Source organism: Notamacropus eugenii, chromosome 7 (assembly GCF_028372415.1).
Source record: "Notamacropus eugenii isolate mMacEug1 chromosome 7, mMacEug1.pri_v2, whole genome shotgun sequence".
NCBI classification, from domain to species: Eukaryota; Metazoa; Chordata; class Mammalia; order Diprotodontia; family Macropodidae; genus Notamacropus; species Notamacropus eugenii.
Genome location: NC_092878.1, coordinates 11,905,860 through 11,919,615, shown reverse-complemented (window position 1 = coordinate 11,919,615; position 13,756 = coordinate 11,905,860). Strand labels below are relative to the sequence as shown.

The following is a 13,756-nucleotide window of genomic DNA, read 5'->3' as shown; positions in this document are numbered from 1 at the left end:
GCGAAGAATGAGCATAGTTGTAGTTAAATAGGAAAGAGCTAGTGATAAGGTCTAGACCGAATATGAGAGTCACAGAGAGAGAGAGACAGAGAGAGGTAGAGAGACAGAGATAAACAGAAAGAGAGAAAACAGATGAGAGAGAGGTGAGAGAAAGAGATACAGAGAGAATAAGGAGGAGAGGGAGAAGGATACATCCACACAAAGAAGTGACAAAGGGAAAGAGACAGACAAAAAGACAGAGAGACAAAGATACAGAGAGAGAATGATTGCTAGAACAAAATTCTGGAAGAGATGGGAGCTATGGTATCAAAGATTTATTTGGAGAGATTAGGCAAAGGGAGAAGAATTTTTCTTGACCAGAGGAAAGTAGGAGAGGAGAAAAAAATAATGATTTTGAAGTTTGGGAAGTGAAGGAGAAGGATTTAGGAAGTTTATGTCAGCAGATCTGATTCTCAGAAAATAGGAGCCTAGGCTATTTGCTTAAGTTAGTAGTATATGATTGTTGGTAAGAGGTGAGCTGAACTGTTTTAAAAGAACCAATATGAAAAATGCATAGAGGATTCTAGGAAGGTTGAGAAGAAGCATTGGGGTGTGTGTGCGTGTGTGTGTGTGTGTGTGTGTGTGTGTGTGTTTCAGTGAGAATTCAGGTGAGATCATTTATCATTAATTTCAAGTGAGTGAAATCAAATCAATTTCATGATTTTCTTCCTTCAGTAGTCCTATGGCAGATTTGGAGAGGTCAGTTTGATTTGGTTTGGGGTTGGGGTAAATATAAAGTATAATTAGAAATGGTGGAAATTCTGGGTGCAAGGGATTCTAGCATAGTAGCTACTGTGGTATTAAAATGTCATTCCATGAAATAAAGACTTAGACTGGAGATAAGCATGAGGAGAATATATCTAATGGACTTGGAGGATCAATAGGGTACAGAGGATGACAGATCACAATAAAGATGAAGGGTCAGTTGAAAGTAAGAGAATGTATGTGATTACAGAGATTCAGAGTTCTGGATCTTGGAAATGGCTCAGTTATGTGATATAAGTTTTAAGGTGTGACCATGTTTTGATGGTTGTAATGAAGTGAAGGAGATTATTGGGTTTAAGAAAGTTGAAGAATTGAGAAGACATTTTGCTGGAGGTATTTGCAGTATAAATCTTGAAATTCTTGAGGTTAATTGCAAAGGAGAGGATAGTGAGAGAAACTTAAATCTAGTACTAACTTCAAGAAACAAATTAGGAGTATTGCCATGATCTATTCAAAAGCAACATGTGATAGTGGAAAGAATAATGGTGAAGGGGAGATCTGGGAAAATGATGGAGTGACAGGATGAAAATGATTATTTCCTTGACCAGTTAGGACTCATGTGTCCTCTTGCAAACTCAACAACAGTCAAAACATCCTAGGCTTTGTTGGATGTTGTATTGTCATACACATAATTTATATGTAAGGAAATAGATATATATATTTGAGGCACATGGTAAAACCTTTCTAATGATAAGAGTGAATGATCAAAAAAGTTCATAGGCCATTGTCTTATGGGGTTGATTCACTTTGGGGTTTTTTTGGTCATCCATTTTTCTTTTAATATCCTTTATGCCTTTGTGCAGGTTTTCTTAAATAATTCTCATTGGTAATATGATGCAAACAACTCATGTTCACCATGTGACTCTTCATTGTCCTCTGTTGACCTACAACTTAATTCTTTGAAGTTTTGGATATTTTCTAGCCATGTAACAACACTGGAAGAATATTACAATAGAGCTTTGTTTTAAGAAGCTCATGATAGTTAAATATACTATATAATTTCCCAAGTGCAACACATCCTGCTATCTTGTTCCCATTTCATTTTGGACTCAGTGTATGTCTAGTCAAGATACATGCGTTGATTGACCATCTCTATGGTCAGCCCAGACAATTGCATGTCATAGTCCAAAAAATAGTCATTCTTCATTCACTTAGTTTTTCCTTAATGGATAAGTAGGTCAAACTCTTTTCAGTGTTTATTGATCTCAGTAGGCTCTTAAGAGCTTGATGTAATCAATATAATGTTAGCAGCAAAATGGAGCATCTGGAGAACCTTACCATCTTTTGGGAATCCCCCTCTATTTATCTTCTGAGCAGGACATCCCTTACTTCAGGGTCCAACTTTTCCATTAAGTCTTCTTTCTAAACTTTCCCCCCCCTCCATGGATGAAAGTGGTCATTCCTTCCTAAAATTGATCATAGCTATTGACCTATTTTTAATGGCTACTCTCATGTTATATTTTTATACTACATATGTTTGTCATTCAAATAACCAACATACTAGAGCAACTTTGTAGATAAACACTTTGTAGATAAACTTCAAGAAGACCCAGGTTCGGTTCTTGCCTCTGTTACTTTTTAACTGGATGATCATGGGCAAGTCAATTCTTTTAGTTTGTTTTATTATCTATAAGGATAATAATACCTTTATTACCTACTTCCTAACATTGTTGCAAGACATTAAGTGAGATAATACAGGAAAAGTGTTTTGCAAATCTTAAAGAGCTGGGTAAGGGAAGAGACAATGTCATTTTTCATCATTTCCTTGTACAGTACTTAGAAGAGTTTATATTTAATAAATATTTGATTTTGGAATGAAAGAAGAGTGATGAAAGGATCTCTTCATCCCCAAAGTTATTTGGGAAATCCATCCTGGTTGAACGTTTCCTCAAAATTACAGCAGTTCAATATTTAGACCTAAGAGGGCAGTATTTCCTTAGCCAGAAATACTCGCAGCTGAGAGCCCTGACTATTTATCTGTGAATGGGACTTCATGAAATGCAAAAGCTGATAGACCAACTTCTCTGATTGGCTGTTTAGATGCTTGAGAATGTCTTGTATTTCCTGGAAGAGAAGAGCTAGAAACATTTAGAATTCAGAAAGCTGCCCTTGACTATAGTATCTTAGTCCAGATTATTGACCATTGAACTGAATGCTCACTGACCTTAACTGGAGAAAGAATGGAGAAGTCAGTGGGAATCTTATTCATGATCCTGTGTCTTCAACTGAACTGTGAGTTGGGGTAGATGGGAATCAGGGGTCTCAGGAAACAACGAACAGGAATAGAAGGTCTCAGAAAACAAAAGGCTGAGGGGGAAGACAAAGTCTGGTTCATATGGGATTTACTTGACATATCTCAGAAATAGAAGGAATAGTGTATTTGACCAACTTTCCATATCTGGAATTATATTTCTGCACAGGGGTAAGCGGCAAACAGACGGTGGAGCAGAGTCCTCCATCCTTGAAGGTCCAGGAGGGGGACAACGTTGTTTTCAACTGCAGTTACTCAGACAGTGCTTCCCGAGGGCTTCAGTGGTTCAAGCAGGATCTTGGGAAAGGCCTCACCTCTTTATTTGTCATGACTTCTGAAGGGAAGGAGAGAGGAAGGTTAAGATGCACAATCAACAGGATGGAGCGTCTCAGCATCCTGTACATCACAGCCTCCCAGCCTGGAGACTCAGGCACCTACCTCTGCGGTGCAGAGCACAGTGATTCTCAGGCACCTGCAGACTGTGCACAAACCCTGCACCTGCCAGGGAGCACATGATGACATCCTAAGAGTGATTATTTGAGGTTCATCATTCCTGATTCATAATGGGAGCTTTAAATATATTTCCTATTTCCTTGGCTATAGTTCAGAACTCTGAACTTGGATGTTTGGTTCTTTCATCACTGTTCTATGAAGTTATAGCACAGAGACAAGGCACAGCACACCCCTTAACAATTCAACTTGGCTTACACTGAGGGGTAAGAATTGAGGCAATTGTCATTCCTTGGAGTCCCACTGCCAGGTTATATTCTTGAATACAACTCCCAGTTTGGGGGTAACTCCTTGTGCCCCATTTTTGCACATTTGAGTCTTCTGAGGCTTCTTTGATAATCATTCTGGCTCTTTATTTCATCCTGAATTGCATTCACCCATTCCTTTTTCCAAAAATAATGTTCATTTCCATCTTCTCTTGGGATTGGAGGAGAATATCTTTGTATGACCAGTGCAAAGATGTTGCCAGAATCCACTCTTCTCAAAATGAGGAGCTTTCCCTGAAGGAATGTATGCTGTAAAATTTGAAATACGTATATGTAAAACTGAGCCCCTGCACCACCCTTTTCCCCCAACCCTTCTCTTCCCTAGGAGCTCTGGCTTTAAAGTCTCGTGATTCTTTTGGTTCAGTATGGGTTTGTTAATTCATTATCATCCTGTCTGTATCTGTTCTGTATTTGTGACTCTGTGTGGTGTGAGTATTTGTGTGTAATCCGGTCTCTGAATGTGGAAGGACGAGGAGAAGGTTATTTCACCGATTAGAGAGAGGAAGGACTTGGGAGCTGTGTCAGTGAAAACGTTTCAGGGTTTGCCCTTTGGAATAGAACTAGCACTTAACCCTTTCCTGACTCACAAAGAGGGAAAAGTTTTTGTGTGCCAGACATACCCAAAAGGTAATTGAATTCATTCTAGTCTCATTTTAAGTGAAATATGTCTCTCCTGACTTGATGTTTAAGATAAGTCAGAATTTGTTTTTCTGTGTAAGGTAATTTGGAAATGCATTCAAGAAGATTGAAGTCACCTAATCTGTAATGGGTTTGTTTCAAGTTTCGGATACATAATATTGTTTCAGCTTCATAAACTTTTATATTAGTTCCAGAAAGCATATGATTTACACCAGTCCAGAGGGAAAATATCATGGGGTAGAGAGGAATATCTGCCCCCTTTTCTGGGATCCTTGTCAACTCCCTTTATTTTGTAAACTTGCCAGATTCCTGTAAACTCTCTGTGGAGGAGAGTCTTTTGTCCCTCTTGATCCAGAAAGGTGAGAATACAACTGTGAACTTCATTTATACAGAGAGGAGTTTCACATATATCATATTGTATCAGCAGTATCCTGGGAAAGGTCCTAATTTTCTAGTACAATTGCGTCCAACTGTGGATAAAAATTAGAATGGAAAATTCGTAACTATCTCAATAAAAGTTCCAGGCATTTCTCCCTGAACATAGCCTCCCAGCTTGAAGACTTACCTTTCTGCAGCAAATACTCCCCAGATTCTGGCCACATATACAAAAACTCAGCAGTTGGGGCTCCAGCCACATAGCATCCACTGTAGATACTGGGAATTTTGTATGTTATTCCTTCTTCAAGAGAAACTAAAGCACAAAATGTTACCAGAATTTTCATTTTTTAATGAATTAAGAAGCTATTAGATACATCACAGATGATCCATGATGAGTTGTGAAGGAAGAGGAATAATTTGTAGTAGAGCTCTCAGAAGTCAAGAATGTGTAAGTATCAATCTCCTTCCTTTCTCTCAAAGTATCCCTTAGTGTCACTTTCAGAGATACAACATTGGACTAAATTAACTGTTACTCTGATTCAGCAAAGCCATAGATTTTCCTAATGCTATACATAAGACTATTTATTCTATACTGTATTCTCTCTCACTTCCTAGCTATATGTTCTTGGATAAGTCATAGGATCAATCAGTGCCAAGCATTGTGCTAGGAACTGATAATTCAAAGGGAAAGGACTGGACTGGTGAGGAAACTCCATGTACCAATAGAGATCTGTATCTTCTTTGCAACTTACAGTCCTACAGAATTTCCTAGAGCAATAGCTCCTAAAGATTTTGGTCTCAGATTCTCTTTATACTCTCTCTCTCTCTTTTTTTAAGATAACATCTTTACTTTTGAGAAACAAATCAAGGTCATTTTTATAAACACTGATGTTACAAAGTTACAAAGTACAAAGGGAAACAGAAACCTCTGTGGTGGCACCAAACAAGACCAGGATGCTCTCTGTTCCTTGGACAACTACTTAGGATAAACCACAAAGAAAACCTCTTTTGGACTGAGATACATTGCTCCCTTCTGAGAGGACAAGTAAAAGGGAGGCAAACTAGGACCATATAATGCTTATATCCTCAGTCATTAAAGATATTACTGTACTGTTAATAAAAATATATATGCTTCTCTTTAAAGCATAAAAAAATTCCATAAGCAGTATTGTGGAGGCCTCTCTGGTGTCTCCAAATGCACTGCTGTCTTCTCCCTGCCCCTTCTGTGTGTTATTTCATGGTTGCTTTGCTGGTCAAAGTCATTCTCTATTTGTGAACCTCGGTGGTTCAGGCCTTTTGGTAGGGCCATATTTCTTCTGAACCCAGACCTGGGATCCACATGTTCCATTCGTGCTCTGGGACTTGTGTGACTGGTGAGATGACTAAAGTTCAGTATGTTAATGTAACCACAGGGGATAGTAATGAATTGTCTGTTCCAGGCCAGTCTCTGGGCGTTGGGCTTCTTCTAAATGCAGCCGGACATCTTTGACTTCTAAAGTGTTCAGATTTTTTGACGGGGTCCAGTTGGCTGCCGTCACTACACTCTTGATGAAGTCATCAGCAATCTGTAGTAGCATCTCTTCCACATCTTCATTCACCTGTTCATTGGGATCTACGAGGTCTTGTAATTTTTTCTTGGTCAACAATCTGATTGCTTTCTGGATTAAGATACCTCCCTACCCCTGGGGGAGCTTGGCATCTTTCGTACTATAGTACTGGTGACCATGGACCCCTGAGGGGGGTGCTAGAAGGTTCTGGTTTTATGGATGAAAAGTTGGAGAGGTTGGTCAGGGCTGAGGGACAAACTGGTTCATAATCTGCCAGGCTTTGGTTTTCAGTTCATGGAGCTAGTCAAGGTCCTGTTTTTTGGGGGGGCATTATGGGGCACGAGGCCAATCAACTACAGCCAAGTCCTAGCTGTCCATGGTCCTGGGGCTTACAGCTGGCACATTGCACTTCCAACTGCTTGTTCTGTCTTTATACTCTAATATCTTTATACTCTTAGAAATTATTGAGGATCCCCATCTGTAAAGGTTTTTGTTTAGGTGGGTTACATCTATTAATAGTTACCATATTAGAAATGAAAACATTTGTATTATTTCAAAAATAGTTTGAATCTTTCAGACCTCCTGAAAGGCCCTCAGAAACCTCTAGCAGGAGTCCATATATTGAGAACCGCTGGCCTAGAGTACTGAGATATTAAGGGATTTGCCCAGGATCACAAAATCAGTACATATCATGTACAGGGTTAGATCTCACATCATTCTGGCTTCTTGTCTGACTTTCTATCTATATTACACCAACCACATGGCCTCTCCAAGAGCATATGAAGACACAAATGAAACAGTTCCTCCCCTCAAAGAGAGAGAATATAAACTATAGGAATCATAGAATTTTAAGCTATGAGGGACAACAGAGATCATCTAATTCTCACACTGTAGATTAGGAAACTGGAGCCCAGAGAGCTTTCTAAGGAAATATTGAAAGGCTGTCAGAGAGAAATTCTATCTGGTTTTGACTTAGGGCAAAGGAATAACAAATTCTGCTTCTGAGAGAAATCCATGATAAAGCTTGTTAATTGAGGCCTAGAGGAATAGAAGTTGAAGAGTCTAGTCTATAATAGGATACATTAAGAAGATCATAAATTAAGAGCCTGAAAGGACATTAAAAAAGCATCTGGACCAACTCCTTCCTTTTAAAGATGAATAAATTATGGGTCTAGAGAGATTCAGTGACTTGCCCAAGTAGATAGTAAATGGAAGAACAGGGATTTGAATTGAGATCCTTTCACTTAAAATTTAGTGCTTTTTTCATTGCATCATGCATTGCATAAATGGAACATGTCTCTTTTGTCCATGATCAGCACTATTCAGTTTAGGTCTGTTTGTTGACAATTCACTGTGGGATAGCCTGGAGACTCTCTCCAGATATTGGGAGAAGCAAAGTGAATTTAAAGTCATAGAATAACAGTAAATGCACCTACTTTAAAGATTCCCTTCCAGCTAACGGGGTCCTCCTCCACTTTTGATGAAAGGACCCTTAACTATCTTATCTTTCAGCCTTGCTTGCAGTGCTCATCCTACAACAGGATTATGGGAACCATAGCCTTGAGGCCATATGTGACTGTGAGGTCAAAGGTTCCCCACCTATGTCCTAGAACTTTTGGATGAGGGAGAGACTTTTCATTCTAATTCCATTGCTCTAATGACCCAGTTAAAATCTGTAGACAAATACCTTGTCTTCAGCACACAAGTCTATACCAGTTTGTCATCTATAGTCTTGCTTTTAAAAGAGAAGCAATAGCAATCATTAACAGCCCAGTCTGAAGTCTGGCCCAGTGTTCCTGAAGCAGCCTCACAAGAACGGAATCTACATTCTGTTAAATTCCTCACCACTGGGTTATTTTATTAGTTTTTTCAGATTCATTTCCATCTAGTCTGTTTCATTAATTTACTTTTCTCTTTTTAACCTCTACTAAAATTTTTGCATCATTCTTGCTTCCCTCTGTCTCTTACCTTCCTCCTCTACATGTCACACATTCTCCCACAAAAGATATTTATTTAGCTATACAGGGTCAGGAGATTTAGTCTATGTAGTCATAATTAAACTTTTCTTCCTCTTTTCTTGATTCTTTAAGTTCTGTTTACATCTGTAACTCCAAGGTGTCTTTTGTCCTTTGATGATCTTACTTTGTTCTTTCCTTTTCCCCATAGTTAATTTTACTTAATTAAAAGGCATGTAAATATGAGAGAATTAATTTCGTTGATCATTTTTTATGATAGGTTTTCTCTTTCTCTTGTTTTTGTTGTTTGGATTTTTCTCTAGTTCATTATTAGTCTCACTTCTGTTTCTTTTTTCTTTTTTGCAAGAATGCTGCATCAGATCTTTTTATGATGGCAAAGAATTGGAAATTGAGGGGATGCCCGTCAACTGGGGAGTTTCTGAACAAGTTGTGATATATGAATATAATGGAATACTATTGTTCTTTAAGAAGTGATGAGTAGATGGACTTCAAAAAAACTTGGAAAGATTTACATGAACTGATGCTGAGTGAAGTGAGCAGAACCAGGAGGACATTGTACATAGTAACAGCAACCTTGTGTGATGATCAACCATGAGAGACTTAGCTCTTCTCAGCAATACAATGATCCAAGACAATTCCAAAAGACTCATGATGTAAAATGCTAACCACATTCAGAGAAAGAACCATAGAATCTGAATGCAGACTGAAGCACATTATTTTCATTTTTTTTTTGTTTTTCATTTTTTCTTTCTCATTTTTCCCTTTTGTTTTGATTCTTCTTTTACAACATGACTAATGTAGAAATAGGTTTAATATGATTGTACATGTATAACTCATATCAGATTGTTATCTTGGGGAGGAAGCAGGGAGGGAAGAAAGGGAGGAATTAAATTTGGAACTCAAAATCTTGTAAAAATGAAAGAATTTGAGTTCTTTGCTTTTTTTTAAAAATATACTTTTACATTCTCTCTTTGATTTCTCACAACTATGAAATAATCCTGGATTTTTCACATTGATATATTTTCACATTTAAAAGTATTTTTTCTTGTTTATTTGCAAAATTTATTGTTTGTTACTCAAATTATGAAACTGTGAAATTGTGAAATACCTGTCTTGCAGTTTAAGGGTGAGATTATATTCAAATAATGATCTGTAGATTTGGTCCATGAGTGCTATGTTGATTATATTATCAACTTGTAGGCTCTTTTCTTATGTTATATCCTATATCATTCAAGTTTTTTATGTCATGTTATTTTAGCATACCAATTATTCTATATGTATATATATATATATATCATTTGATCTTCAAGGTTAGTTACTTTTGGCATCTATAGAACTAATGTACCATTTTCAGATTGTTGCCTTTTCTTCTCCCATTTTTTCACACACATACATATTTTTATGTTTCAATCTGTTATCCTCTTTCTTAGACCCTCTAATACATTGGAAGGAATATTCATTCTGTTTTATGGTTTCTATGCTCTACTTTTAGAAAAATGAAATTGAAAGCTCTGATTTCTGGTATAATAACATTCTAAATTTCTCCTTTTGAAAGTTTTATTTCTCTTTTGAATGATTCTGCAGATCCTTATAGTTGTTCCATGAGCTCTGGGAAGTCTACAGATCTCTTTTTCAACTTGCAGCTTTGGCACATTTTCATTTTCCTTCAAAGTGTATTTCTTGTCATGGTTTTCTGATTTCTCTTTAAAGTTTTTTTTAAAGTTTTTACTTCTTTCTTTTTTCCCTGTCTTTATGAACCTCTCTGTTTGACTTATCTACTTGTAAGACAAGATTTTACTCTGACTTTTTCTCTTGGCTTTGGATCTTTCAGCCTTTTTCTTGTATTATTCACTTGTATGTTTAATCCCTCCTTCTTCCCTATTTTATAGACCCCTGACCCCAGAAATCTTCAGTCACCTCATGTTGGGGACCTTTCGGGACTTGGCCTGGGTTTCTTCCCAGACTAAACTCTTGGTGGCAGGGACTCCTGACCCCATATAACTTTCCAATCTCCTTTTGTTGAGTACTAATAACTTTTTCTCTCTTGCTGGTTTAGGGCTTCATTCCACATGGAGGCTGGTGACCTTCACAGCCCTCCCTCACTCAGAACAAAATCAAGTACAAGTCATGTCATCATTTCTCTGATGTCATGATCTTCTTTGGCAATGAAGGATGAACACACAATCCACACTGCAGTATATGTTGCCTTTATATTACATACTCTTCAGTTTATCACTCTTTTCTTCTTGTGGCTAAGAATAATAAGTGTCTGAATCACTACTATTCATCAAGGACCCTACTAGCTAGATCCTGAAGCATTAGCTTATGTATATGCTTATGCTCACTTGGCCCAACAAAAAGTTAGTTGGAGTTTAGGGACAGAAAGTGGGAGTCCTAAGTTTTTATGTTATCTGTTATTATTTTATACTTTTTAAAAAATTGAATGGTATTTCTGTCTTTCTGTTCTGTGAATTCAGCTTCAGCTACTCTATATCTAGAACATAATATCTTTTTTATTATCTTTTTTATTTTGTTTCCTATAATTTCTGTTCTATCCCTACCCCCATTCTCTACAGAAAGCTATCCCTTATATCAATTTAAAAAAAAAATTAGTAAAACCAACCAATACATTGAAAAAAATCTGATACTATGTGCAATATTCCACACCCAGAGGCTCAGACCTCTGTGTAGGATCAAGGAAAGACATCTTCTCTTATGTTTTCTTTGAGCTGAAAAAGAAAATGATTAATATTAATAATGTACTCTGCAATTTAGACTTGTCTACAAAATACAATTTTATTTGATCTATCATTAATGTATAGCTATATAAATTTGTTATCATTACTCTAGCTCTATGTTAATTTATTTCTAGCTCAGAGAAAAAGATGTTCAAAGTGACACAGATCCTCATGTCCTCCAATATAACTCTGCCTCAACATAATTTGAGGTAACATTTATAGGAGTCTTGAAAAAGGAAAAGATCATAATATGTTAAAATACAATTTTGAGTTGACATATCAGAAGGGTCACCACTCATTCTGACTACTCCTTAAAAGTTTCTTCCCACGATCAATATCTTTTTTTTTGAGGAGTCAACAATCCACTTTAATCAAGCACATATATCATTCAATTAGTTCAGGGGAAAAAGTCAGAACCCTGTACTTCAGAGAGAACACAAACAGAGAAGTAAAGATCAACAGATCAGACTTCCAACTGTCTGGCCATATGCAGTTGTCATCATCACAGATCAACAAACAGATCCAACTGCCACGATCAGTATCTTAACCTTGAATTTCTAGGGAAGGCATTGTTTCCAGGTGGGTCATGACAATCACCTCAGGGGTTAGGGAAGCAATCGTTTTATCTAGACAAGAGTTAAGTTTGGTTATCTCCATTACACCATTTCAAAAGAAGGCCCTAACCTTTAAATATCTGTGAGGGATTTTCAGTTGCTATTAACATTTTTTGAAGAAACTAAAAAATAAATACTTTCTTTAAAAAATGTGTTTTCTCAGGGCCAATCATATTCTTTATAAATTTACAACAATCAGTTTTGATGCTTTGTGGTTGTTATTTTTTTTCACTTATTTTGTGACTTTCCCCCTTGCATCTCACATAACATTTTGTTTTTGCCCATCTCTAATGCTCTTATTGGGGTAGTTAGGTGGCTCAGTGGATAAAATGGTAGGCCTAGAGTCAGGCGCACTCATCTTCCTGAATTCAAATCCAGTCTCAGACATTTACTAGCTGTGTAACTCTGGGCAACTCACTTAATCCTATCTGCCTCAGTTTCCTCATCTGTAAAATAAGCTAAAGAAAGAATTGGCAAACCACCCTGGTATCTTTGCCAAGGGAACCCCAAATAAAGTCATGAAGAGTTGGATGTGACTGAACAACAAATGCACTTATTGTGGATGATTGTGCATCTGACATATGTATATGTCTTATCCTTCTTGTAGACTTACTATCTAAACTTTGCATTTTCCCTAGTCAGGATAGTTCTCTGAATTTTAGAATCTTAAGAAATATTTCTTAAATAGAAAAGAATTTCAGGGACCTCTTAGAAAATAAGATAGAGTAAGAATTACCTAGTGAGGAAGACAGTTTTTAGCCATATTCCTATAGAAAGGGTCAAAGGAAAAAGATCCTGCCATAGATTGGAAGTAGGGCTTACAATCATATATTTAGACCTGGAAGGTAATACAGAGATCACCTAATTCCAGTCCTTTCATTTTATAGATGAGGAAAATGAAGCTAAGAGTGATTAAATCACTTGCCCAAAGTCACATTGGAAGTATGAGAGCTTAGATTTGAGCCCAGTTTATCTGATTCTAAATCCAACACATTTTTCATTGTACCACCCACAAAGCATGTCCTTAATGACTTCTTGCAATGTGAAGAAATATCAGCTCACCCCTTAGTAAGTGTCATTCTTAAATGTCTCAGAGAAGCAAAGTACTAAATATCTTATGTATTAGGAGGATCCTGTTTTATATCTAGGATAGTTAGGGAGTGGTAAGAAATGGCTTCTTAGGAATTTGGAGCAGAATAAACAAATATTAGAGACTTTTATTTCTTGGACTCGGGTAGCCATCAAAAAAGGCTCAGATGCTCATTCAGTGGTTTCAGTTCTTTCAAGTTTACAGAAATTGATCTTTAATGGGTCATAAAAGACATAGGTCTTTTAAGACAAGAAAACATCTGTATTCCTTACAATCCCCCAAGAATGTTTTCAGTACCTTTCAGTGACGATGCTGGCTTACCAGAGACCTGCATTACAGAGGAGCTCGTGGTACGTAGTAGAGTCATCATGACCTTGCCATGCTGCAAATAGTACAAGTGGGACTGGAGGTCTAGGGAGGCTTTGGGGCAGTCACACGTGCTCTCCGTTTCTGTGATTGGCCTCTAGAGGGCGATGCTGCACAAGTTGAGCCAGGCTGTCCTGAAAAGGAAGCATAAAAACATGCCCTCCCCTCCCTTTCAGCCCTGGTGCAGATAGCTGCTCAAGGCACTGAGACTGAAAAGACTCTTGAAACAGTGTAAGCCCAACGGAGTCAGCAGCCAGAAAGTAAGCAGACTCACTGAAGGATAGCCTGCATCTGGAAGCTCCCAGGAAGGACTTTCTCCTCCTTGAAGTGACCAGTCTCTTTGGTCCCACTGACCCATCTAACCCCCAACAAGAGAGGAACACCAGCTTCTTCCTACTGAGCCATGACCTCTGTGTCCATTCTCACCCTTGTGATACTGCTGTTCATACCTAGTGAGCAGCATTTTGTTCTACTTATTTCCACTATTCCATTTCGAATCTCCTTTGAGCTATGTTTCCTTCTGCTTGTAATGAATTCCTTTTATATTTTTATTTTTAATAGGAACAACCAAAGCACA

The 13,756-nt window shown here is 37.5% G+C and overlaps 1 pseudogene; it reads right to left on the bottom strand.

Moving 5' to 3' along the window:
• Positions 1-6,078: 6,078 nt before the first annotated feature.
• Positions 6,079-13,537, bottom strand: LOC140514018 (transcription initiation factor TFIID subunit 12-like; annotated as a pseudogene).
• Positions 13,538-13,756: the final 219 nt, after the last annotated feature.